The 25,906-nt window shown below is 40.9% G+C and overlaps 1 long non-coding RNA gene across 1 annotated transcript; it reads left to right on the plus strand.

Annotated features, from left to right (window-relative positions):
- Positions 1-6: 6 nt before the first annotated feature.
- Positions 7-15,505, plus strand: LOC108445256. The gene is made up of 3 exons (XR_001860056.1): positions 7-5,646; positions 8,529-12,608; positions 14,577-15,505. It is a non-coding gene; the product is annotated as an uncharacterized LOC108445256 (long non-coding RNA).
- Positions 15,506-25,906: the final 10,401 nt, after the last annotated feature.

Below are 25,906 nucleotides of genomic sequence, written 5' to 3' on the forward strand. Positions count from 1 at the left end.
CGAGGGAGCCGTGCCAGCACCACCGATGGGGTGGCAGCATTTGCCCGGGGTCTGCGGGTGGCCCGGGGAGGGAGAGGAGAGGAGCTGCACCTTTTTGTTTGCCTGCTTCACGCCGAGGGTGCGGTAATGGGGCAAACTAGAGCGAAGTCAACCAGCAGAATGGGGGTAGGACTTTGGCGACCGCAGCATGGAGAGAGCACCGCAGGTGCTCCTCTGCCCTCCCTGTCCCGAGGGTTGCACCACGAGCGTATGGAGGCTGCAGGTGTGAAAATCCACCGTCCCTGCAGCGGGTCATCATTGCTGGAGCTGTTCGTTTTCTCCGCATTCTCCCTAGGCTCCCTAGGCTGTGTCATCCTGGAAGTTACCCCAAAAAAGGCAATTCCCATGGGCCCTGTACCAGAGTGTCTTTTGGTAGGAACTCCTCCCAAGTGCAGAACGATTCCTCCTAGGATGGCGGTGGCACCCTTTTCAGGCACCCTTCCTAGAAGCCTCTGCTCTGGGGAGGTGGCACCTCCCTCTGGAGCTCCAGGCAGACGATAGTGCTAAAGGTTATTTTCCTGCTGGTAAGTTGGCCAATATACAGCTTTGCCTGCATTTGCATTCACCCTGCTTCTCCTGCCAAGGCTGAGGCAACGACCATCGAGATGTTCCTTTTGACAGTGTTGGCTGCTGAATGCCAGCTGCTGATACTGACATTTAAGATCTGTATGTGAGGAAGAAAAGAGGATTCCCTCAGCCCTGAAGTGGTAACAGCAAAGGAATCAATTCCTTTGCATGGTATGGGCAGTGCCAGAAGCTTTCCCACTTCAATATGTGAGGCTGAAGTAGTAGTGATGAGGGGCAGTAAAGCAGCCATAAGGTTGGTAACGCCTCTCCCTGGAGACCCAGGAAGAGTGTCCCCACCAGTGTTAGGTAGACTTGACTCTCACTTTAAAGGTTGTACTTATTTATCTTTGAGAAGAATCTTCTTTTTTACTGAAAACTGGGGCTTGCACACTGTAATTTTCCTTGAATTTGGCTCTGGACTTGTGTCTCCTGTGTCACATTCCTGCCAGCGCACTGACGAGGCCGTCTGCTTCTAAAGAGGTTGTGTTACTTAAAGCCACAGAAACAATAAATACAGTTGCAAACTAAGGCTGACTTTTTTTCCTTGTGAAAGGTTTGAAAGGTATGCAGGTTCCTTATATACTAAGTTACTGTTGTTGAAAGAGCATGTCATAATTTTAATTAGAAAGCAGTAGTTTGAAAGGTTTGGAAGTATAAATATGCAAGATCAGACTGAAGTCTGGCATGTAATTTATAACACCAGTGTGTAATTCTCATTGGGCTGAAAAGTTCTTCATAGGTGAGGACAGGGGAAGTAGGTTCTCAGTACATATGTATGGAGTTCTATAGTTCATAATTATGCATGCCCTGGGATTCCTATAGCTTGCCAGCATAATTTGTAGCTAAAGCAAGTTTTTCAGTAAAGCATCTGTGACCCAGTACTGTCCCCATGGTCAGTATCTATTACTTTTAAAGCACCTTTATGGAGGTTTTATCAAATTATGGAGTGGTAAAAGGGAGTTTACTCTTCCACTTCAGTAAATAGATAAAGTGCTGAACATGGAATCCAATTACCTTTATTGTTCTTCTCACAGAGCATAGCCATATCGTAAATACTGGGGTAAATCCCACTGTTTTACTGAGACCTTGTTTCAGTTTCACTGAAGATTGTTGGCTTGGCTAAGATGGGGAGGACTTGGCTCGGGAGTGATGATAGAGTTACCCATCCATGGTATTTAACTTGGTGACCTATTACAGCAATGAATTCTATAGTCAGGACATGTGCTACATAGAAGTATTTTTTTAATTTGCTCTAAATTTATTGCTGCCTGATTTTATTATTGTTCTCTCTTTCTAGGGTAAGAAGGAGAGCTGAATGACTTTTTATGCTGACCTTCTAAAACTAAAGTGTTTCAGCCAAAATGCCTTAACCAATGTCTTCTGGCTGTTTTCATCTTTCAGTTTAGTGGCCTTCATCTTGCCATCACACTTGTATGAGTCAGGTCTTTTATGTAAAGCATATGGGACAGTCTCCTGCAGAGACACTGAACTACAGAATTATGTCTTAACTCATCTTTTAGAATTACTCTGATCCATATAATGCATAAAAAATTACTGTGTTTAAAAATATGTCTAAATATACATGTTCTTATTAGGAAAAACTATATTAGGTAGTAAATGTAAAAGTAAGTGCACAGTAAAATTCAATATTGAAAGAAAAATCAAAAGAACAGGAATAAGTTTAAAATTGAACTACAAGTCTGAACTCAGAAGTGTAAGACTACAAATATGCTTAGGTATCTATTCTCTGAGCAGCCATGGTTATGGATGGACAGATTCAGCAGATAAGTTTGAGCACACACACCTCCTGGATCAGCATCTCAGACTGCAAGCTCACAGAAGATACTGCTTTTTTGTCAGGGTACATTATTAAAAAAAAACCTCCCTAGAGCTGAACTGGCAATCATAGCTGCTACAGCAATACAGAGTGAAAATAATACCAGTAAATAGTTCAAGTCTGTCTAATAATGTACTTTTTGTGCATATTTAATCAATAGGACAACTGAAGTAGAGCACTGCTTATCCTGAACAATGGTGGCAGCTAGATCCTGGTTCTAACAATAGTACACTGAATAGGCATTTGTTTTATATAAATAAAGCCAGACTCTACAGTGGGTATCAGTGATGAGTTACAAGCTCAACTGTGGGCTCCTCAGAAACTTCATGGACGTTTTGCTAGGGTGTATAGAAAACATGAAAGATTCTCAGAAATGACAATTTGAAATCTTGCCCTGAAGTTAGGGAAACAAATTTAGCTCTCAAAAGATGTTTCTGGTGGTGGATATGAAAGCTGTTTCTTAGGCGGGAGATGAAAACAAGTGGAGGCAAATTAACAGTAACTAAAGCTGAGGTCTAATAAAAACAGTTGGAGTAAAATAAAACAACAAAAAAAGCAAAAGCAAGCAAAGTGAAAAAAGCTAATACTCTTCTCACATTAATAAAGTTTGTTTGTCTTTTGACAGCAAATAAATTCCTGATTTTTACAAAGGAGGCTTTATTTTATAAGAATCAAGCTTTTCCACTGTATTAGCTCGTGCTGCAAATACCTGCTTTGGATATACTACTAGAGAGTATTTTATTCCACAGCTTGCAGCAATGTGTGAAGCAAGTTGCTCCTCTCCTTAAGGGGAGGACTGCTGCCTGTCCTGTGTTCCCCAGAGCCTTTTTGCCTTCAGAGTGATGCCTGAACTGGTTCCCCAGCAGGGCAAGGATTGCTGCCCCTGCGAGGGCTGGCATCTTCCAAGGGGAACGGGGAAAGACGATTAGGGGGAGGGAAATAACAAATAGTCTTGGTGCCAGGGGCCTATGGACAAGTGAAGGAGGCAGAGGAAGGCTCATGATCAGAGGCACAGTAAGACAGTAAGCCTCTGAGAAGGATAGATGCGGGGCAGAAAAGAAAGTTTAGAGGACCAAAGGCGCTTAGATGCAGTTGAAGACCCAAGCTGATTTAGACTGGGGTCTAAATCTGAGCACTTGTCCCTGGCGGTGGAGCATGGGAAGGAGGCCCATCGCAGCTGAGGAAAGCAGGTGGCTCTCTTGCCTGTGCCTCAGGGGTCTGCATGGCCCACCACCCCCCTGGCAACTGACCACTGCTTGCTCCATGGCCATGGGCAGCCTCTACCTGTACAACAAGGGTGACAAAAAACAATGAGCCTCTAGTGACTTAGGGCCTACATTGGGATCTTGCTGTTCCCTCATTTCTTACCACTCATCTTCACCTGCTTGAAAGTGCAAGTCTTTTAAAGTGTTTCAAATGCAAATATCCTGCCCTTAAAGTATATGCCTTACATCCCTGATAGTTTAATTTGACATAAAGGGGGGGAATGTTGTTGTGCAATTAATATTATTTTGTATAATCAGAAATATAAATCATAATCCCCTAAAGATGTTTAATAATTTGAAGTGTTCAGAACTCAATTAAGGCTATTAAGAGATTAGAAATTAGATCAAAGGTGGCTAAAGGGTAAAAATTCAAGGACTTCAAACACCTTTTGTAATACAAAGACCCTTAAAAATGAAAAGACTGAGAATTTCCCCAGGAAATTCCTATCATTTTAATTAGGTTTCTTCATTTAAAATAAAAAGAAACCACACAATTTGAGTCCCACTTCCTCTCTCAAGCAGCGGACTCAAGAAATTGCCTGCTGAGACCTCCTCCTTTGCCAGGTTTGGAGGGATGTGCAAAGGTTTAACAGGTTTTGGCTACCAGGAGGGACCACCCCAACCATCTGACATGTTCTCCTGCATTGATGCCTGCCAAAGAAATTCTCCCAACCTTTCCTGTGGTGGTGGGAATTATTTTTCCTCTGATCATGTTTTCTCTGGCCTAAACTGTATCCATTTCTCATTTCCTTCTATTTGGAGTCAAGTTGCTGGCTCCTTTTGCCACTGAAAAGGGGAATCCCTAGAAATGTGGAAGGCTCTTGTCTTTCTGCATCTCATGGTTTCTCCCAGCTGGTGCAGCTTCACAACAATGGGAAAGATGGGTATGAGGAAAGTTCAAGCCAGTGGCAGAGGGGCAATGGATATGTCCTTGCAGATCCAGAGGGTTTTTCAGGAGCATTGGCCACTGAGTTGTAGGTGTGTGGGGAGCTGCCATCTCAAAAGAACAGTTTTCTGTTCCTTTTTGAAAATAAATACTCATAGGCTGTGCTATGAGGGCCTTCTCATTTTGTGTTTTTCAGGCATGAGCTCATGGAGGCTGTTCGTTCATCAGCTCAGCTAAGGCTGCACCTCTACTACTGCCACACAAATGCCCTGCCCCGAACAATAAGAAACCCAAGGGAACTGTGCTTCTGTGCTAAAATTATAGAGGAAAATATTATAAAAGAAAACAGCAACTAATTATTAACATCAGGTTCCACTCATTATTAGTATCACAAATGTAAAATGGCTGCCAACAAGATTCAGCTTGGAAATCTCATTAGAAGGAAATGTCACGGTTTATTCCTGGTGATAAATGCTATTTTATTGCCTTTGGAATGGTCGGCTGGTTTGGCTAAATGCAATGGGTGGCTCCCTTTGAGGTGTATATTTCTACTGATGAATTCATATTGTCTGAAGAATAATAAATATCTGATAATTTTCTAAGCAATCCTGAAAATATTTAATGTTGCCAAAGAATTCAGTCATCTAAATTGCACACTGGAGTACAAAAGAAAAAGAATAATGATATGGTAATACAAAAAGGGCAAAATCATAATGAGGAGGGACATTTTTCAGTATACTCAGAAAAGCACAATCTGTCTCCCTGGTAATTTGGTGGAGTACAGACAGTATTACATGCCATATTACAAGTATTACATTTTATTTCTGGCTTCAAGAATCGTTACCATATGTTCAAAGTCAGACATGACCTCTTAAATATAGCATGTTCTTTGTTCGTGCTGTGCGGGCTTCGTCCTGCTTGGACAGTATTTATTCTGAAAAAGTTAAAGACAATATAAATCTTCCAGTGCCAGAAGACTTCGTATCAGCCAGCTTTTATGGATGAACTGGACAGCAATAATTTGGCTCCTACTGACCAGGAATACTCAACAGGTCTGCTTTTTTCTCATACCTAACAAGTTTCTCTAAAAACTATTTATATTGAAATAGTCCTGAATTTCAAGAAGCATTTATTGCTTTCAAAAGTATTTTACAGGAAAAGGAAAAAAGACATGTTTTCAAATATTCCTGGTGTACAGCAGCTTATTGATGTTACAATTAAGTATGCCCTGATGTGCGTTGATAAGGCTATGATTAGAAGTTACTTGAGATTTAATATATGCAGCTTCATGTTTACAGCTAGAGAAATTTATGACCTAAGGTCGTCTACTGTGGGTTGTCCTTCCCAGACTCCATATTCTTCCTGGAGGTGTGTTTGGACTGTACATAGACCTAAAGGTTCGTCCATATGGTGTCACATTGAAATCAAAGGGAATTTTGGGAGTCCAATGGCCAAATCAAGAGAATGCCTGCGGATCAATGTTTACCAGAGTGCATGTTAGACTTACTTAAATACACAAAGTATTCATATATCATGTCATTACCATGGTTTGGACTTTTCTATTTCCATCATCTTCTTATTGTTCTTTTTGTACTGCTGTTTGCAGCCAGACCTGATTAAAACATAAGAAACAATGATAAGGTAAAGGACTATTGTTATTATCAATGGGAAGGATGATGGAATATTTTGCAAACTTTTCTAGTATTAAAGAGCTGTAATAATGAAGGAAAAGTATCAGTATAGAAAGGAATGATGGGTCAAGATGAGAAGGTGGCGTTATGAAAGGAGTGACAGGGAACACACTACAGGAAGCAGTACAATAATCAGAAGAAAATATTACAAGAAATTGGGAAAACCAAGAAGCATAAGAGGAAATGAAAGCATGTATAAGTATGGATCAATCTGTAGGTACAGTTGGAATTAAGGGTAGGGAGGGTTAAAAAGAGTGAGAAAGTGAAGTCAGAAGATATGGCAGAGTATAAAACTGGGAGGAAATAAATGAGAAAATGTGAATATATTGTCATCAATGCTAAGAAGTGCAAAACATAGACAGATTTTAGAAGAAAGGTATTTTTAAAAGGCAGGTAGATTGGACAGGATGGATTTGAAATACCTAAAGTAACTCAGTAGGAATTCAGACAAGGATAGTAGTTAAAATAACACTGATTACTCAGAGAAGAAAGCAAGCTCCTCCCAAAAAATGCCTAAGTGCTCAACAAAAGCTTTTTGTCGTTATTTTTCTTGTTCCTTGTTGTACTAGAGCTAATGAATTGAGCTCTGCTGAATTAATAGTGCCTGATTCATTCTCTAGCACTGGTCTCAGCTACTACAGAGTGGCTTATGTCCATAGCATTAAATAGCCTTTACCTCCAAAGCCAAGTGGCTGCACGTAGCCTGCATATTTTGAGTGGTTCCTGGCCATGTTAACACCCCAAGAGAGCTTGGGACTTGGCTGGGAGGTGTTAGCTGTGCTGGGCAACATTTGAGCAAGTTGGTAGCACAAGCATTCTCATGCCTGGAAATATTCCAAGACCTTGATAGGTTTCCTCCTAGGGAATGAAGGATGGAGCCTACATTCATACCACAGGCTCTGGCATTGCTTTCCATGTCTAGGTTCATGCTCTGCTCTACTCTGTCTTGAAAGCAGCATCCAGTAGGAGAAGCCTGGGCTGAACAGTCTCCAGCTGGTCTCCCAATCCCTGTACTTTGCCAACCAAAGATCAAGGATGTCCTGGAGGTGTCATAAATCCCAGAGGAGAACCCTGGGGTGCTCTGGAGGTGACCCTGGGAGGTAGTCTAACATCTGTCTCAAAACAGTTTAGAATCAACTGGAAGAATCACAACAGCTTACTTTCTACAACCAACCCCTCCATACCTGTGCTTGAAAAAGCAGTAGGATGAGGAGAAATAGTCAATAGCACACTACAAATGAAACCATTTTCCCTCATTTCTTAGCTCCCTCTATCATCACAGCCTCAAAGTCCCAACAGAAAGTTGGCCATTCTCCTACCTAGACAGTCTGATGTTAATCATGGTGCTGCCCCAGTCCTGAGATCTCCTGAAGCTTTTGTTTCTGTAACTGTCAAAGGATGAGCAGTGGGAAGTCAGGACATAGGAGTCACAGATGGAAAACTTTGTCAGAGCTCTTAACTGCAGTTTGAATAATTGCTCAGAGAGAATGCACACCATGGTCTCATTTCAGATTCCTCTAACCATCCCAATTTTAAAAACTATATTAATCCCAGTGACACCCAGGTATCACACCTATCTAATCTCATCTTCCAAGGCATTTCCATTGTGCTCCTCTCCATAGTAGTCTAAGTGCTTTAGAGAATTAAATGAGCCTACCATATTACCTAATTAATATCGATTTTTATTCTCTTCTTGTTCAACATGGGCAGGAGGAAAAGGCACATAATTCATCTAGTTTAATTACTATTATTAAAGTTATAACAGTGGGAAAGCAATGACAGAGAGTATTTCTGCATTTTAGCCAGAGAGCATTGATATCTGTGAGACTTCCAGTGTCTCAAAGGAGTGAGTCCCAGAGAAAACTCTCTTCTTGTGATGTTGAACAACACAGAGAACATTGCACTAGCATATCCAGATTTGTTCAAGTAGCCTTTCAGAAGCAGATACGTAGCAGAAGTGCATATTAACATTTGCACTGCTGCAGCATATATGGTTGGGTATCCAAAATGGAACTGCATCCAGTTTAAGACCTGCCCTGCATCTGTGCCCAGGGTTCCTATCCAAGTTTGCATAATGCATTGTGCTGATGTGAATTCCTACTGTGCAAATGTGGCCATATGGCTTTTTAGAAACAAGTCATCTTGCAAATAATCTGGAATGAGTCTGTTGGGACTGATGAAGGCCAGGTCAGAGTCTGAAGACATCACAATGATTTATTTGCCCTCTTTCATTCTCTTTGCAGGTCAGCTGCTGTCTCTTGAACCGGCCTGAGTTTTACATTTTCCTCTCCAGAGCTGAGGTTATTTCTCAGTCAAGTGGATTACATCTGTCCACTCTGGAAGTCAACAATGTTCAGAACCAAGTCAGCATATGGCAGCCGTGGGCTGGGGCTGCTGCCACTTCCAGATGAAAAATATCATTCTATCAGTCTTGACTAATGGAAAACCAACAGAAATAGAAAAGCTCACAGTGATTCCACAGCTAAAAACCCTCCCTGAAGACCTTATGTGAAGTCAGCATTTTGGGACCATGTTCAGTCTACCTCCATGGCCACCTGACCAGATTGGATCATTTGGCATGGGTGGCATGCTATGCCAGCTGGTGACTCTAGGAGGGACAAAAGCCTTTGTAGTCCTTGCTTGCCCATTAAACCCTCTTGGTTTATATTTGCAGGTACTTGGACCCAGCCTGCAGCTGTAGCAGGGTAGCAGTTACACTCAGGTGTCAAACAGAAGAGAAAAGCTGCTTGTGTGATTTCACAGGCAAGGTCTATACAGAAGGAAGTGCAACTGCTTCTCCAGCCTTCAGAGATAATTTTAGGATAGCTCCAACGGCCATTATGGCCTGAATGACCATGATGTGTCTTTGTTTTCAGGACAGAATTTTGGCAGCCAGCATAAGTTATTTGCCAAGCAAGAGCATGCACAACCAAAAGTAGGTCCTTTATTCATAGTTCATATTAAAAGGAAAGGTACTCCCTGCTGGCAATGCCAGCAATGAATCTAACATGAACGCATGGTGGTGTATTTGAAAAAATACCAACTGGCCATTTTTTCCTTTCGGTCCAGGAGAGAGAAAGTAGCAGCCCAACAGGGGAAAATGCTGAGCAGGTTTTACATCTGACACATCCTCCTGCGCTCTACGGAAAATTGCCAGCACCATCTCCAGTAATTACAGATTAAATTCTTCACAAATATATAAAGCAACATGAATGTATCCCAATTTCCATGGCACCTGTCTTATTGTTAGTGCAAGAAATCTTTCTTATAGCTGCCAATAGTCATGGAGAAAGTCAATGGGTTACACAGTGATCATTTACTGAAGGAGGAAATGAGTCAGTATGAGAAAGATAAAACCTTGCTGGTTAATATGCATTTATTTGAAGGATATAAAAGTCTTAGGAATGAATTTTATTTGGGGCACTTTATGTGGGCTTGCATCCTGTACTGTAAATGCAATTACTATGCAAATGCACACAGTAACCATGGAAGAAATTTAGGGTATATCTGGTGGCATCACTCTTGGTTTGAGATCATAGAAACTATTTTGACCACCTGATCCGATGTTACTGTGAGAAGCTAGAACTGATGGTGCCTTTCAACTTGGGGACAGGTTTTAAACAACAGGCGATAAAATGTATTTTCTGGATCTATTTTTTTTTCAATACGGTTGCATGTATAATTTCAAGGCATTGGATATGATTAACTAATTATCTCTGTAACAGTTATCCCACATCTGCTGAGTCCTGTGCTAACCACTTAGTTCTCTTTTATTCATCCTACATCATACACATCACTTTTGTGGTGAAGAACCGAGGAGAAAATTGATTGGAACCAGTGGAGAGTGCTGCTGAGTGCCTCCCCACACTGTTTGTGATACAGCTGCCAGTTCAAAAGAGTGGGCAAGTTTCCTCTGCATCACCCTCCTGGCTTTCTTGTTTTCTGAGAGGTCCTTTTCTGCTACACTGTTAATCTCTGACCAGCAATGCAGGCTGGCTTCCAAAGCCTTTTGTATCAGTGCTCATTCTAGTGGGTCCAATTTTCCTCTGAGTTAAACTCAATTAACTCCAGAATAACTCCATTAACTTCAAAGCACCAAGCAAGTGAGTATTAAGTGAATGGAAGAGAATTCAGTAGCACTGCTTTCCCCTGAACACTGGCATGTGAGGAGAGAGCAGGAACCTTGTTGTTCATCACTGCCTATTAATATCGAGTATCTGGAGGTTTGTTTTAGTCTCACCTTTGTGACAAGCTTGTCAAAGAGAAAAGCAATGGGTTTTTTTCATGTTTTGAAAAGTTGTATCATATTTCAATTTTGTTACTTTGTCATCATGGCCTTTCTGCCCACAAAAAGATACACTGTTCTAGGATATATTGTTCTACTCTGTCAGTCACATTAGTTCTTTCTAAAGTAACTGAAAAACACATAGCAAAACCTGTGGAAACACAGTCATATAACCACAAGACTGAATGTTATTCTCTTATTTTGTTACCAGAGAAAAGAAAGGAAAGAGAACACTTACGGTGAGAAAACAGTGGAATTTTTTGAAAGTTAGTTTTCCACTGATATTAATCCAGTGTGTGCACTGCTCACAGTTTGAATAAAGCTTAAAAATATCTCAAGCTGTCCTTTAAATATGAAAAGTCAAGTGTGTTACAATTTGTAATCAAGTGACTACTTAGAGGAGCTCAAAGCATCACAGAAAACTATGTCAGACTGTAAAACAGGATTGTGTACTTTTGCACTCAATTCAACTCACTCATAGTACACAAGAGTTAAAAATTGCGTAAAATTAGCTTTCGCCAATCATATATTCAATAGGAATTTGGTACTAAAGGAAAGTTAATCTTTTAGAATGCTATGTTGGGGAAGGATTGACCAGTAAATTAATAGTCCTGTACTCCAGAAGCATTTTTCCACAACTACATACCCAAATTTATGCACCTAATCTTTTAACGTGACATTTGAATGCAAACACCATATAGTTTATGTTTCTGCCACAGAATAGAGTAGGCAGACTCATTTACCTGTTTCCAGCCTATATTGCTTCATGGTATTCACATGGACAATTCCATTTATTCACACCAGTTCTCAGGAAGTGCATGGATGTTTTGAGCAAGCTGAGATTTTATTTTCCTGCACACACTCACATGCACATACTTGGGATTGGCCTTTAAAAAGCTTTTCCACTCTATTTGTCCTGGTGCTTGACAAAACCACTTGTCACTGCTTTCATATTTTTATGGCATCTCTCACTCAGGGGTCTCAAGCAGTATGAGTATTAAAACAAGGAAATGTGTAATATTTGTCTGAAATATTTACATTCCTTTTCTTGTGGAGGTCAAAAATATGGCACACAAAGGCTAAGCAACCTATAGGGTTTGCACAGCTGGCAGTTCAAGAGTCCTAGCTCCCAGCCTTATAACCTCAAGTCTCTTCTCCCCTTTTGGATGTTTCCGAAATAATGCCCATAACGCCCAGAGATGTTCCCAAAACACTGTCCCACAGCACTCCTGAGATTTTTATCTTCTAAGGTTTGGTACAGTGAGAAACTCAACAAAATGCTGGCGTCCACAGGAGGATGCTCTGACGCAGTGGCGGATGGAGAGGGAGGGGAAGAGGCTGCTGCCTCTGGCATGCCCAAAATATCAGTTACAGTAAGCAACAAGTATACATGAAGTAGCTAATAAGTATGTTTTCAAATAATCTTAAGTTTTTTAGGTTTTCCAGACCACCAGAAGTGTAAAGAAATCTAAAAATACCAGAGTAAGATAGACACCACTTCTGAACTCTCTTTTTCAAAATATTTAGTATCACACTAAATATTTTTAACTCTTGATGCTTTGTCTCAGCTGCCTCCTCCTTTTTACATTTTTACCTTTTCTCATAGGCTCTTGGTTATAGAGTGTTCCAAAAGTGTGTGCTAGCTTTCTTGCATAAGTTCCCTGTATATTTACTTCTCCTTAGAAGCTGAATTTGAGGTCACTCACAAAATCTTGGCTTAGTTTAAAATGTTTTATATGTTCATATTAAATAATCTAAACTCACTATGAGATGAAAGGTTTAGTACTAAAATTTAGGGAATTAGTTAGCAAAAGGTAAGTCACTCTGGGATTTTGTTGACATAACTCTTGTATTCTATAATTCTTGATGTAATTCTAATATTCTAAAATTTTCTCAATATAATTCTAGAGCTTCCAAAAAAATCAGATTTTCTCATCCAATATCTATTTTCATAGGGAACCTAGAGTCCAGTTACAGAGTTATGAAGATGTATATAGCAACAGTATCCATGGAGCTTAGAGTTTTTCATCCTAAGGAGGTAGGTTTGGATTTTTTCCCCTCTATCTTACACAAAAAATGTAAAACTTCCTTAAAAACCATGAAAGTAAGGAGCTGTCTTTCAACCAGAGTCATATAGAGCTATAGATTTTATTGCTCACTTCTAAATTATTTTCTAAGCAGTCACTCATAGACATGCTGAAATCATTGCTGTACGATTGGGCTGCTCACATCCAAAACAGACTGGCATCTCTGGTGGTGACACTGAATATTGTCCCTACCACTGCTGTTCACCTCTTCTCCAACCACATACTCTCACACTGGGGCAACAGCTTCACAGCCCACCTTTCCCACTGCCTTCATCTCTCAAAGCCCAGGTCTCTGCAAATAGGGTCAGTCAGGGCAGGCAGGCAGTGATGGGCTGAGCTGAGCCACAGGATGGATGCCTGCATAAACAGCTGCTAGTAATTGCCTGTGAACAGGCAGTTTCTGGGCAATTCAAATTAGCACCCATGTAGGAAGAGGGAGGTGGCCTGGCTGTGGCCTTGGATGTGGTTTGTGTGATGCTGGGGCACTCCTGCCACAGGCGGGGAGCCACACCTGATGTCAGTCTGCACCAAAATAGATCAAGGCAGTATTGTGTTCATGCTCCATAGAATAAGACCTGCAATGAGTGAATTATTTAGTGGTCATGCACATCCTCTGAATATTCTTGCCCTATTTAGAAGCAAAAATGAAATTGTTATGAGAAATTTCTCATCATCCTATACATCAAACACATGCCAGACAGTTTGGGCAATATGCTGGTACCTCAGCCATGAATCAGTTTGTGTTTATTGCTGTTCTGGTTTTCTTTCTTTGTTTTTTCTTTTTACTACTTCCCGTATTTTTAAATGGTAAGAAATATGATGCAATGCTAAACATTAAAGTTAAATCAGAAACAGTATATCAAGAAGTACTTCTCCTCTGTATGGTGAAGGACATTTTGCAGGTAAGGTGCAAAAGATCAACTTGTAGCTTGTCTTGCTGAGGAATTTGGTAGAGGTGAGGACTGGAAAGAAGTGTTCTTACTTAGGCTTGACAGCAACTTTAGTCTGCCATGGTCTTCTTGGATATGCCTTGCCATTCTTGTATCTTTTTCTTATAAGAGAAAGAAGTAGGTCCAGTGCCCCTGGGACAAATTCCAAAAAAAGTACATAGAAAGGGGCCAGATTTCTTTGAGGATTTTCAGTTAGTTTCCTTTCTGTCTCTCTTTGGGAGTTTAACTTCTTAAAACACTTGCAAACGTGGGGAAAGTGCCCATTAGAAGGGCCCCACATGGCTGACATGCAGCTGGTGTGGAGCATTTTGCTATGCCTGCTTACACACTTTGTATATGAGTAGGAACAATAACTTGTTTTAACAGCAAGTTTGGGTGTGGACACTTGGGAAAGTTATGGATAATCAAGTGGTGAAGCTAACAGGCATAAGTTCAAGCATGTTAAACTCCTGGGACATGTGTTTTCACTCAGAATAAAGAGGCTGGAGTTTGCAGCAATTTAAACAGAATTAAGCTACAGAAAATGAAAGCAATTTTATTCCTCTGTAAGAGCACCCATATGGCGTTTATCAGCCTGCAGGTTAGGCATACTTACATTCCACCTTTATTTGATTAACTTTCCTGCATGCCTTCATAATAGGCTTGGTCTACGATTTATCAGCTAGTTCAGGAAGCCTAAACTATGCTACTTTACAAATACCATTCCTTGTTTATGAACTAATATGGAACCCATTGCTAACTGCAATTGCACTAAAATTGCTGTAATAGTTGCTTAATAAATACACAAGATGAAGTACTTCTACCTTAAAAGTAAAAAAAAAAAACCAAGACCCACTGTACTAGGACTAGCTCTCCAACAGAAATGAGCTTTTTTTTGTTAGTGAATAAGTAACTTTTTTTTTCCAAAGAGTAGTGGCTCCATCAGGTACATCTATCCTCTCAAATAACAATTCCCTACTTCATTTCCAGGTTCTGTCCTCTAATCATCCACACTAGTCCAGTTCCAGTCTCATTTGGCATGAACTTTCTACGGTTCACCAAAACAATAAGCATGCATACTTCTGAGGATGCTTGGATCCAGGGCATCCTGCTGGACAGCACTGAGGGACAGATTTGGCTGCCTCTGCCCCATACAGCATCTGTCAGCAGGCAGTGTGGGGCGTCGGTGGGGGTAGGTCCAACACGCTATACACATTTTTGTATTTTCTTTGGACTAAATCTAACATCAGGAATGCATTAAATGTGCTCCTATATGCCAAATGCCATGCTCTCTATAACTCTCTCTTGCTCTTTTCTTTTTAAAATTAGAGACCAACTTCTGGTTTCATTTCTTCTGATTGAAGGTACATTTACAGTCACGTTTCTCATTGGAATGAGATGATCTTCAAGGTCCTTTCCAACCCAACCATTCCCTAATTCTGTGATATATCTGTGTGCATGTGCCTGCTGGAATCACCTGCTCCACCTGGGGAGCAGCAGCCCAGCCCCTGTCAGTCTTCTGCCTGCCCCTTGTGCACAAACACAGCCTGGAGATTTTTCCCTCCATTGACTGCTGCACCAGCCTTTCCTCTGGAGGGAGGATGGGAGCCATAATCTTCTTCATGGCTGAGGCAGTTGGTGTGGAGTGGGTAGGCTGTCAAAGGGGCCAGCATCCTTCCCCTCAGGAACAAATGTGTCATCCCTGAGATTTTCCATCTGGCAGGGAAGCAATAGTCCTCCAGAGCTCGGCTCCCCTGTCCTGAATTACTTCATAAAATGAGCTTCCCAATCAGAGATCATGTTTTCCCACTATTAAGCTTACTGTTGCATTTAAAGATGATTTTGTAGCATTTAGCTTAGTGATGGACATAATCCTGTGTCTGATGTAACAGACTTCATAGTAAATTTGTCAAAAATTAATGTTCTGCTAATAAAATGTTATTAGAACAACTCTTTGTGAAGGTTTGAGTCTCCTCTATGCTTACTTTAGTACAGTTAATGGGGGGAGGGGGTTGTTAGAGCATTCTTATGTTCATTTAAAAACAAAAAGGCAATTTAAAAAATAATTAGTATTTTAAAATTCTAATTGGTCATAGGGATCTGTTTTCCATTGAATGGCTCAGATGCTTGAGTGCTTTTTGTATTATGTGTGAAATGGTTCTAACATAATATATACCTTGTTTAGAATTAAATTCCTTAAAATTATCACACGAAAATGTTTTTAAAAATTTAAAAATTTCATAGAGAATTGGAAGTTTGTAATGAAAAATCATTCAGACCATGGGTCCTATGCAAAAAAAAAAAAAAATTTAAATTCTGAGGTCATTATCTGACTTCAGCAATCGGTCTATAAAATTTAAAACTTAATAGATACAAAATACAAAATGTTCCAATTGACAGCAATTATCAATCTTGAGTCACACATAGCACATGATATTGTTTTATGGCCCCCCAATTAGGTACAGGCCAGAACTGATAAACACCGTGTGCCTCCACTATAGACTCTGGGGGGATGCATCTTGCTTAACCTTAAGTAAGCAAACTTTAGGCATCTCAGTCTGAGCTGATCACCTTCAAAGCCCAGTTAAGAGAAGCAGGCATTTCTAGAGGATGATTTGTCTTAAAGATCTATCTTAGAGGAAGTGAAATTGCCCTCTGGAAATAGCTGTGTCTCTCAACAGACTGTAAAATGATCCAATAGTGAATAATTCAGACCCAGACATTTAATTTCTCAGAAAATCTAAGCTTGAGTAAATGAAGCCCATACTCTATGTGCACAAACCCAGGGGCTAATATGAGAAAGCAACAAAAGCAGTGCTGGGCATGTGTGTGCTTGAGCAGAAGTCAGAGGAGCACTGCATGAAGCCACATACTTTGGGCATCTAAAACCACTGGTTATCTCAAGGACAACAGGAGAACTTTCCTTGGGTGTATGAAGTGTACCCAGTTTGAAGAGGTCATCCATACTCCCTTCAGTCTTTGTTTACAGACTTACGTCTTTACATGATGTAACTTGATTGAAATAGGCCAGCAACCTTCCTGATATATTTCATATGGGAACTAAAATATTATGTTTATGGTCAACATTATAAAGTGTCCTCATATATGTGTACTCAATATACACATTTTAACCTGAAGCTTAATTAAAAGTTACTCATGCAATCTAAAGGAAATTAATAAGGTGTATAGGTATACATCCATACCTAATTGATTTTTTTCTGTTGTGGTAAATCTCTTCCAGGCACTCCAGTTAGTCATAACTCTAATAATGTTGCATTTTTCTTAATAACAGGTGCATGTGATGATATGTTCCTCTTGTTGGTTTTTTGTTTGTTTGTTTTTGTTGGTTGGGGGTTTTGTTGTTTGCAAAAAGTTTTTGTTTGGTTGGGGTTTTTTTCTTTTATAACTAGCATCAGCTAATGATCTAGTATCATATAATGCACCCTTATGTGTCTGTGAACCACAGCTAGATAATCCCACAGACAAAAGCTCCAGATTACTGTGTGTTACTATAATATTTTCATGGGATGTGTCCATGCAGTTCTAGCAGTGCACAAGGCAAGGTAGTGATGTCTCAGCAGTGGACTCAAGCTTAAGAAGATGGCTGTGATCCATTCTGATCTCCTTCCTTCTGGACTTCTTGGGGTGAAGAATTTGCCTTTGGGTGAAATTCCTTTGGGTGAAACCTCAAGTATGAATGAGTGAGTCGTAAAATTCCCACTGACTTCAGATGGAGCAAGATTTTACCCTCAGAGTAACTGTTACTATGGTGCCAGACCTCAGGTTTTCAAGGAAGACATGTGCCTCAGAAACAGAGCCTGAAATGAGGGGTCTGCTTTTCCCACACAACCAAAAAACAAAACCAGTTTATGCTACCTGAAAATCTGAGCTCTTGATATCCTTTCATTTTGGCAAATGCCAGTAAATCTTCAGTTGATGCTGTGTTAAGTCAAAAGTTTTGAGTGTGTTTGAGTCTGTCATATTAAACCACTGAAGAAGAGATTCTGTTTCAGTACTGCTAACAAGTAGTATTTTTATGACTTCGATCTAGTGAAGCTACTTGTTATGCTCAGTATCTTGTTTTATGAGCAAAGTGGCAACAACTTACTTATAAAGACAGGAATTTATTGTTAGTATAATTGAAACCTTAGGACTCTAATCCAAAAGTCATTACTACTCCACATACAACTATTACAGAAAAAAAGACTATGTCTATTCAGAAAAAGTTGCAACTGTAGTAGTAATAATAATCCAGCTAAAACTGCGGCTCCTTAGTTTCTACCCCTTCTCCTGGTGAAATGCTCCCTCTTCTCCATCTCTTCCCAGTCCGCGGGCAGCTGCTTTTGCTCAGGTGTTGGACTTGGCAAGATTATGGATTGTTGTTGGCATCTGTAGTCCTTCATCAGGAGGAATTTGATGCTCATGCTGATAGTTTCTTTTTCCTCACTCTATGATCTATTTGGGTGCATTTTTCATGTCAGCTAACATGCTTTTACGTCTTTGCCCTTTCTAAAATGGTCTGAACTCTACATCAGATCTGAATTTGCTAAGGACAGAGTGTTATACATATGCTAGATACTGTTTCTTTATTCTACTTGCTGCCCTAGAACCAGTTTTGTCCAGCCTCAGGTCTGCATGTCTTTATCTGACACTGGTAAGTAGTTTATAGCTCCAGGGTCTCCAGAGCCAATCTCCTGTCGCCCAGTGCTGGTACTCCCCTACACCACACCCAGGATCTGCACGTCCCAGAGCCACTGCTGTCTCACCAAGGTGGAGTTTCTCCCGCTGCATCACTCCTGTGCAGTCACAAAACCACAGCAGTACCATACAGCAATAAGCAAAACAAACCAAAATAGCCACAGGCACCTGGTCAGAAGGAAAACTGCAGTTACAGCTAAAGCAAGTTAAAATGAAGCTGACGGCAGGTCAGACAGAGCAAGCTGGACAGGCTTCAGTGCTGAGGCTTGGCAAAACCAACACAAAACTCATGGTCAGACCCTGGCCACAGTGATGCTGTGTTGCAGGTCTGTGTGGGCACAGAGTTTGAGTCCTGTTGTGGAAGCAGGTTGCTAACTCCCTATATTGAATGAAGTGCATGAAAACAAAATCTATGGAAGAAATTAATTTCTAGCATATCTTGGAAAGAAAAGGTTTTAGCACTACAGAGGCAAGGAGAAAGTTCTCCAATACCTTCATAAATCTCAGGGGGGGTGTGACATTTATATAAAATTTATATAAAAATGTTGAGGATATTCGTTGGAAAGATTCAATTTCTTTAAGGATAGGAGTTGACCGAACTATCCCCTCCAATACCTGTTCACTACTCTTTGAAAATTCTCATGCAGAAAGCTTCTTCAAAGTATCTTTTTGCCTGGTGCACCATAGCTGTATTTATTTCTGTATTCTAAATAGTGCAGATACAGGTGATGTTAAAAAGACCAACTCTGTTTTCGTGTGGTTTTTCTTTTCTCAGGGTTCTTTTGCTTGCATCTTCCGACTTCTCCCTGAAGAATTACTTTGGTTATTTATGCTGTTTTGTTCACCAAGAATAAAGCTTTATTTTTACACTGATCTAAAATTGACTGAGCTCATAAAATACTTCACACTGATTCGTGTTTGTGGTGGAAGCAGTTCTTCATGGTTTTTAGTGTATGTCTAAAAGAGGCCTTTTATATTATTAAAAATCTTACTTAAGGAGTGGGGGCACAATCCATTTATTTCTCTGCTGAGAATGCTCACCCAGGACATGCAGAGTTCATTGGGTTATGAATCAACATATTAATTGATTGGGTTTGGGCCTTTTGCTTCCTCTGAAACTGAAGCAGGAGAAGAGGAAGGGCTTTCCAGCATAAATGCTCCAGCATTCGCTTGGGGACAAGACCCTGCTAGGGGCCAGATTAAATCTCCACCATAAATCACTTCAGACCCAGGCCCCCCCCAGGTATGTCTGACTTCGGGGCTTTGGGTTTGACCAGAAGCACAGGGTGTCATGGATCTCCCTTCAGGCAGGAGCCGTGTGCTTGATGAATCTGAGCAGGTCTGAGTCTGGGTGGGTGCCCCAGCTCTGAGCCCTCGCTGTGGAGCTGCTCTGCAGGTGCACACAGGGTGACACGATCCCCCCGCCTCCCCCAGGGGCTGCTCAGGAAAAGCCCAGGGGTGGGAACCCCCTGGCTGGGCAGTGGCTGCCCAGGAGCTGCAGGACCACAGTGCTGCTCTGAAGTGTTTAACTTGTGTCTTCATCTCATCTCAGGGCCCCGGAGCCTTCGGTGGATGCAATCATGAAGCGTGGCAATTGAGTGAGTGTTATGTATGTGGGAAAGCTAAAACTGTTTAAAGTGTAAGCTGAAAGGTCTGACCTCTTAAATAAGAATATTTCAAAAAGATTGCAGTATCAGCGTTCTGTGGGGAAATACTACTTCTAAAAAAATCAGGAGGATATTTTTATAATGCTTGACATTTTATGTTGAAATAATGGCAAATCCTTATGTTCCCTTATTCTCCCCACCTCACCCACCCCACATGAAAATTGGCCTGAAAAGTAGAACTCCTTGAATAAATAAAAACAACATTTTAAATCTTCAAATATATTATTTTTCTATCACTAAAAAGAATATACTAAAAACCTAAAATAGCAGCTAACTTCTTTTCGGGTGAGGAGTTAACTTCCTTTCCAGTGGGAAGTAAGGAAAAGTCTTCCTCCTCCTCCTTTTAATTTTGATCTTTTCACTTACTGCAGTGAGGCAGAGAACAAGAAGTGTGAGAAAAAGAAAAAAATAAGAAAGAGATTTGTAGACTGAAACACTGACTGTGCATTTTTGTTAATTTTGAAATTTTGCTTAAATATGATATATAGTATTTAAAATATTTTATTTCTTTGAACTCTTCAGTTGTTATAACTCCTGCAAAACAAACTTCTTAAAGTTTTTGTATTTAAGTGTTCAGGTCAGAAAATTTACTCTTCAAGAGATGGCCAGATTTTAGAGTACCCACATTTTTCAGTATTTCCAGATGAAACAATGCATATTGTTGCCACTTTTTGAATACTGACCTTTTGGAAAAGTATCTTAAACTAAACACCAGCAACATTTGAATGTATTTTTAATGTCATATTGACTAAACATGAGAGCAAGCATTTCAATAAGAGCGTGACTATCTGAGCACATCTCATGAGGGCAAAGCACATAACACATTTTTGTTGTGTTCTGTTAGAAAGTAGAAAACCCTTTTAGCAAATAAATAATGTTACTGTAGGAATGACCCTAAATTTTAAAATGTGGGAAATATTTTCTTGGGTTGACATTACAAGAGGAAACTTGTGTATATATCAAGCTTCACTAGGTTTAGAGGTTTGCCATATGTCCCACAGCTGTATATTTTCTCTTTACCTGTCTCCTTTTCATTCTGTTCCCACCATCCCCTGGCCCCTACCCATCAGGTTTCAGACTCTCACAGATACTTTCTGGGAAAGTTCAGTTGCTGCTGGTTGCTACAGGGCACACTGCACCCTGCTATCCACCTTATGGTGAGGTTTACCCATGTGGACAAAACATAAACTGATCTATGCATGGCAGGTCTTGGAAGTTTGTGGTTACCGGTGTTAGTTATGTGCTTATGGAAGGAAAACATAGTCTGTAGTAGAGTCTGGGTTTTTTTCTTTAATGTTCTTTTGCTTGTGGCACTGCCTAATTTTCCACATACATTATTTACTTTACTTTGGTGTATTTTGAGAGAAATCAGCTCTCATAAAACTTTTAGGTGAGCATTTGCTAACCTGTTGTGGTGAGCACTATTCTTCCTGGTTTCTTAAAAATAATTGTTATTATTCGTGTTACATACAGACAAACCACATAGGCTGTGTTTGCCCTTTTCATCTTTTACAGGTTAACTGAATGATTAAGGAGGACACTGAAGTGAGTATTGTCGAAGAGGAAGGCCAAAAAGCCCATCATCAGAGCCACTCAGGTCACTTGGTTTAATGACTAACAGAATACAGTCCAAAAAATATTTTATTCTATGAAGTAATTTGATTCCCATGCAAATGTGCAATTACAGAAACGACCCAGATTGGTTATCCCAGGGAGCATCTGCTCTGGTTTTCTGGAGGTGTTCAGTTTGGCATCTTACTATCAAAAGCAATTTGTACCTGGTATATTGACCTGACCGGTCTGAAAATTAGGCTGGGCATTCTAAATGAAGCATTTTAATACTTTATTAAAAAGTTTGTACCACAAGTGCCTTGCATATTCCACCTTCAATATTCACTCATATGGTTAGATTTCCAAGAGAGAATAAGGAATTAATTGATTTTTTTTTTAATGAATGACCCCTTCTTGGTTACCTATTATGTGTATTTCAACTCACTGCATAATATCATTATAAATATAAATATAAATATATAGATATAGATATATAGATATATATATATAAAATAATGGAGGTCTGTTAATAAATATATAATTACCCCATGGCCAAGCTGGATTGCTGCTTCTGCACTCTGAGTATTTTTCCTCTGTTTTAGACATCATATCATCAAGCTTCCTCTTATTGATTTCTTCACTTTGGTTTTTATTTACTCAGTCACTTGGATTAGGAAAACCTGGTAAATTGGAGAAAGATTTTAATAGTATTCTGACATATTATTGGTACTTTTCCTTCAAACAAGGTCACTTTCTAATCTCTGTGGGCTATAGAAAACAATTTAAAAAACCTGTTTACTAAAGATGGTGGCATTTGACACAGTCTTTGCCTTAAAAACACTGAAATATGATTGACTCTTACTGAAATAAGATCACTTTTATTTATCCTACATTAAACAGCATGACCTTTTCAGTACTACTTTACATGACACAGATATGCTAAAAACAACTCCATGGTATGATTAATGAACAGTTCCACTGAAGGCAATGAAATCTTCAAAGACAGTCAGTATCTGTCCTTCCCCAGATGCCACTGAGAAGCTGGATTTGCCTCACTGCTGGCAAATTTGGGGATAATGTAACCCAGCGTTTCCATTTCGTTAGCCGGATGTGGTCCCTTCTCCAGAGCCTCCACATGCAGTTGGCTTTGATGTGGGGGAGACAATCAGAGGAAATGGAAACCTCAGAAGCAAAGCACAGGCTGCTGCTTTGGGTGCAGCACACCCAGGGGTACCCTCACTTATGCACTTCCCAAAGGGACAAAAGAAGCTCGTTTAAGGCAGCCTTGCCCAGGATGGGCTCTCCTGTGCTGAGAGTGATGGCGCAGTCCCAGCTGCCTGGGTGTGCTTCCCATATCCTGCTGCTCAGCACTCTCCTGCAGATCCAGGGGCTGCTGCCCAGCTGTGGCTAAGGTCCCTCAAATGTAACATCATATCCTAGGAGTGATTTGGGCCCAGGGGAAGGCAATGCTGAAAGACCTGTTTTCAGCAGAAGCTGGATTTCACCCCAAGCCTCTCTCTTTCTGAAGATGTAATGCTATTGCATAGACTTGTATTAAACTGTTCTGTCATGGAGTGATTCCAATTCTGAGATGTCCAATTTTCTTCAGTTAAATGTACCAAGAATTTCAGGATTATTTGTGATGAAAAGTTACAAATTTTATGCTACTGTTCAGTACATGCCTGTCTAGATAGTTTTACCCTTTCTAAATCAATTCTCAATTCACATATCACCGAGGGCTTTCATTGCTAGGTAACATGCAACACACCTGTGTTCTCCCCTCATTGCTCCTATTTAGACTTGCACTTCATTCCCAAATTGCAGCTGCACTGTCTGTCAGCTTCAAATAACAATTTTCTCTCATTCCTCTCTGACTTAATTTGAACAATTTAATTTTGGTTAACCACTCATCTTCAGAACTTGAAAGACATGAATGTGCAACACCTGGCACAAAGCCTTGTGCAAAAGCACAGGACAAGGAGTGGTACCAACTCTCCCGCAATGGCAATGAGCAGAGGTTATGGCCCAGTCTGGAAAACCACTTACACGTGCACTTGTTGTAAAGCACAAAAAATATTCACATATAGGACTTTGAGCACACATAGTTTTACTGCTGGATTGCTGCCTCTGTTTCTTAAGAATAGATTGCATACTTTGCATTGATACTTATCCATCGTGTAAGACACCGACACTTCATCTTAGAGTACATTTTATTGTGTAACCCAAGAGGCAATTCAGAACTTAGAGAATCAGAGAAGGGTTTGTGCTGGAAGGGACCTTAAAGAGCATCCACTTCCAACTGCCCAGCCATGGGCAGGGACACCTTCCACTAGACCAGGATGCTCAAAGCCACATCCAACCTGGCCTTGAACCCTTCCAGGGATGGAGCATCCACAACTATTCTCACAGTAAATAATTTTTTCCTTATATATAATTTAAACCTATCCTCTTTCAGTAAGTCATTCCCCCTTGTCCTATCCCTACATAGGATTGTGAAAAGTCCCTCTCCAGCTTTCCTGTAAACTTTTAGGTCTTGGAAGGTGTTATAAGGTCTCCTGAAGCCTTTTCCTCTCCAGGATGAACAACTCCAACTCTTTCAGCCTTTTTTCATAGGAGAGGTGCTTCAGCCCTCTGATCATCTTTGTGGCTTTCTCTGGACTTGTTCCAGCAGGTCCATGTCATTGTTATTTTGGGGTCCCTTGTGCTGGACACTGTACTCCACTGTGGGGTGGGGTCTCATGAGAGTGGAGGGGCAGAATCTTCCCCCTCACCCTGCTGCCCATGCTGCTTTTTGATGCAGCCCAAGACATGTTTGGCTTTCTGTCATGCAAGTGCACTCAATCCCACTGTCCATGTCGCTGACAGAGATGTTAAACAGATCCCAATACCTGGTGTTCCCCTGAGGAACACCACTCATCACTGGTCTCCACTTGGATGTTGAACTATTGATTGTAACCCTCTGAGTGTGGCCATCCAGGCAGCTCCTTATTCACTGAGTGGGCAATCTGTCATATCCATGTCTCTCCAGTTTAGAAACAAGGACATCATGCTGGGCAGTGTCAAGTGCTTTTCACAAACTCAAGTAGGTGATGGCAGCTGCTCTTCCCTCATCACCATTTCTGTAACTCAATCATAGAAAGCCACCAAATTTGTCAGGCACAATTTGCCCTTAGTGAAGTTGTGTTGGCTTCCACCAAGCACCTGCTCCTTTTCTGTGTGCCTTAGCACAACTTCCAGGAGGATCAGCTTTATGAACTTGCCAGGCACAAAGGTAAGGCTGACTACCCTGTGGTTACCTAGGTCTTCCTTTTTCCTCTTTTCAAAAATGGGGGTTAGATTTCCCCTTTTCCAGTCAGTGGGAGCTTCACTGGACCGCCATGACTTCTCAAATATGAGGGACAGCACCTTAGCAGCTTCATCCACCAGCTTCCTTGGGGTCCCGTGCATGCATCTCGTCAGGTCACATGGACTCGTGCACCTTCAGCTTCCTGTGATGGTCTCAGACCTGATCTTCTCCTATGGTGGGCAGCTCTTCATTCTCCCAATCCCTGCCTTTGCCTCCTGTGACTTGGGTGGTGTGGCTGGAGAGCTTGCTGGTGAGGAACGAGGCAAAAAGTCATTGAGCACCTCAGCCTTCTCCACATCCCAGGTAACCAGGTCTCCTGTTTCCCTCCAGAGAGGGCCCACATTCCCTAGTCTTCCTGTTATCACTGATGTTCCTGGGTCTCCTCTTCCCTTCAGGGTTGGTAGTTTACCAAGCAGATCCCTGAAGAGGCCAATGTCTGCTCTCCTGTAGTCCTGGGCACTGAGCTGGCTGTGCACCCTCCTCACTGCCCTAAGGATCTCAAGCTCCACCATTTCATGGTCACTGCAGCCCAGGCTGCCCTTGAGCCTCACATTCCTCACCAGCCCCTCATTTGTGAGAGCAAGGTCCAGCACAGCACAGCACTTCTCCTCAGTGCCTCCTCTGCCACTTGGAGTAGGAAGTTATCATTAGTGCATTCCAAGAACTTCATGGATTGCCTGTGCCCTGCTGGGTTGTCCTTCCAACAGATATTGGGGTGGCTGAAATACCCCACGGGGACCAGGACTTGTGAATGGGAGGCTGCTCCTACCTGTCTATTGTTGCAATTTGCTTCTCTGTCACTGAATGCTGTGAAGAAAGAATTCATTCTCTCAAACATCACACAGAGACTAGTTTCTGTTTCTTAAAAATCCATAGGTATAGTGTCTCATAAGCAAAAGTAATACCAGATTTCTTTAAAGGAAAAGGAATAGCACTTTTAAGTTTAATGTCCTAGAATTTTTTAGATGTGACCATGTATTATTTTTGTATTATTCATGTACTTGTATTATTTTGTATTATATGTGTATTATTTTTACAAAGAAAAAAAGATAAAGACT

The sequence above is a fragment of the Corvus brachyrhynchos genome, unplaced genomic scaffold (assembly GCF_000691975.1).
Source record: "Corvus brachyrhynchos isolate BGI_N302 unplaced genomic scaffold, ASM69197v1 scaffold11, whole genome shotgun sequence".
Lineage (NCBI taxonomy): Eukaryota > Metazoa > Chordata > Aves > Passeriformes > Corvidae > Corvus > Corvus brachyrhynchos.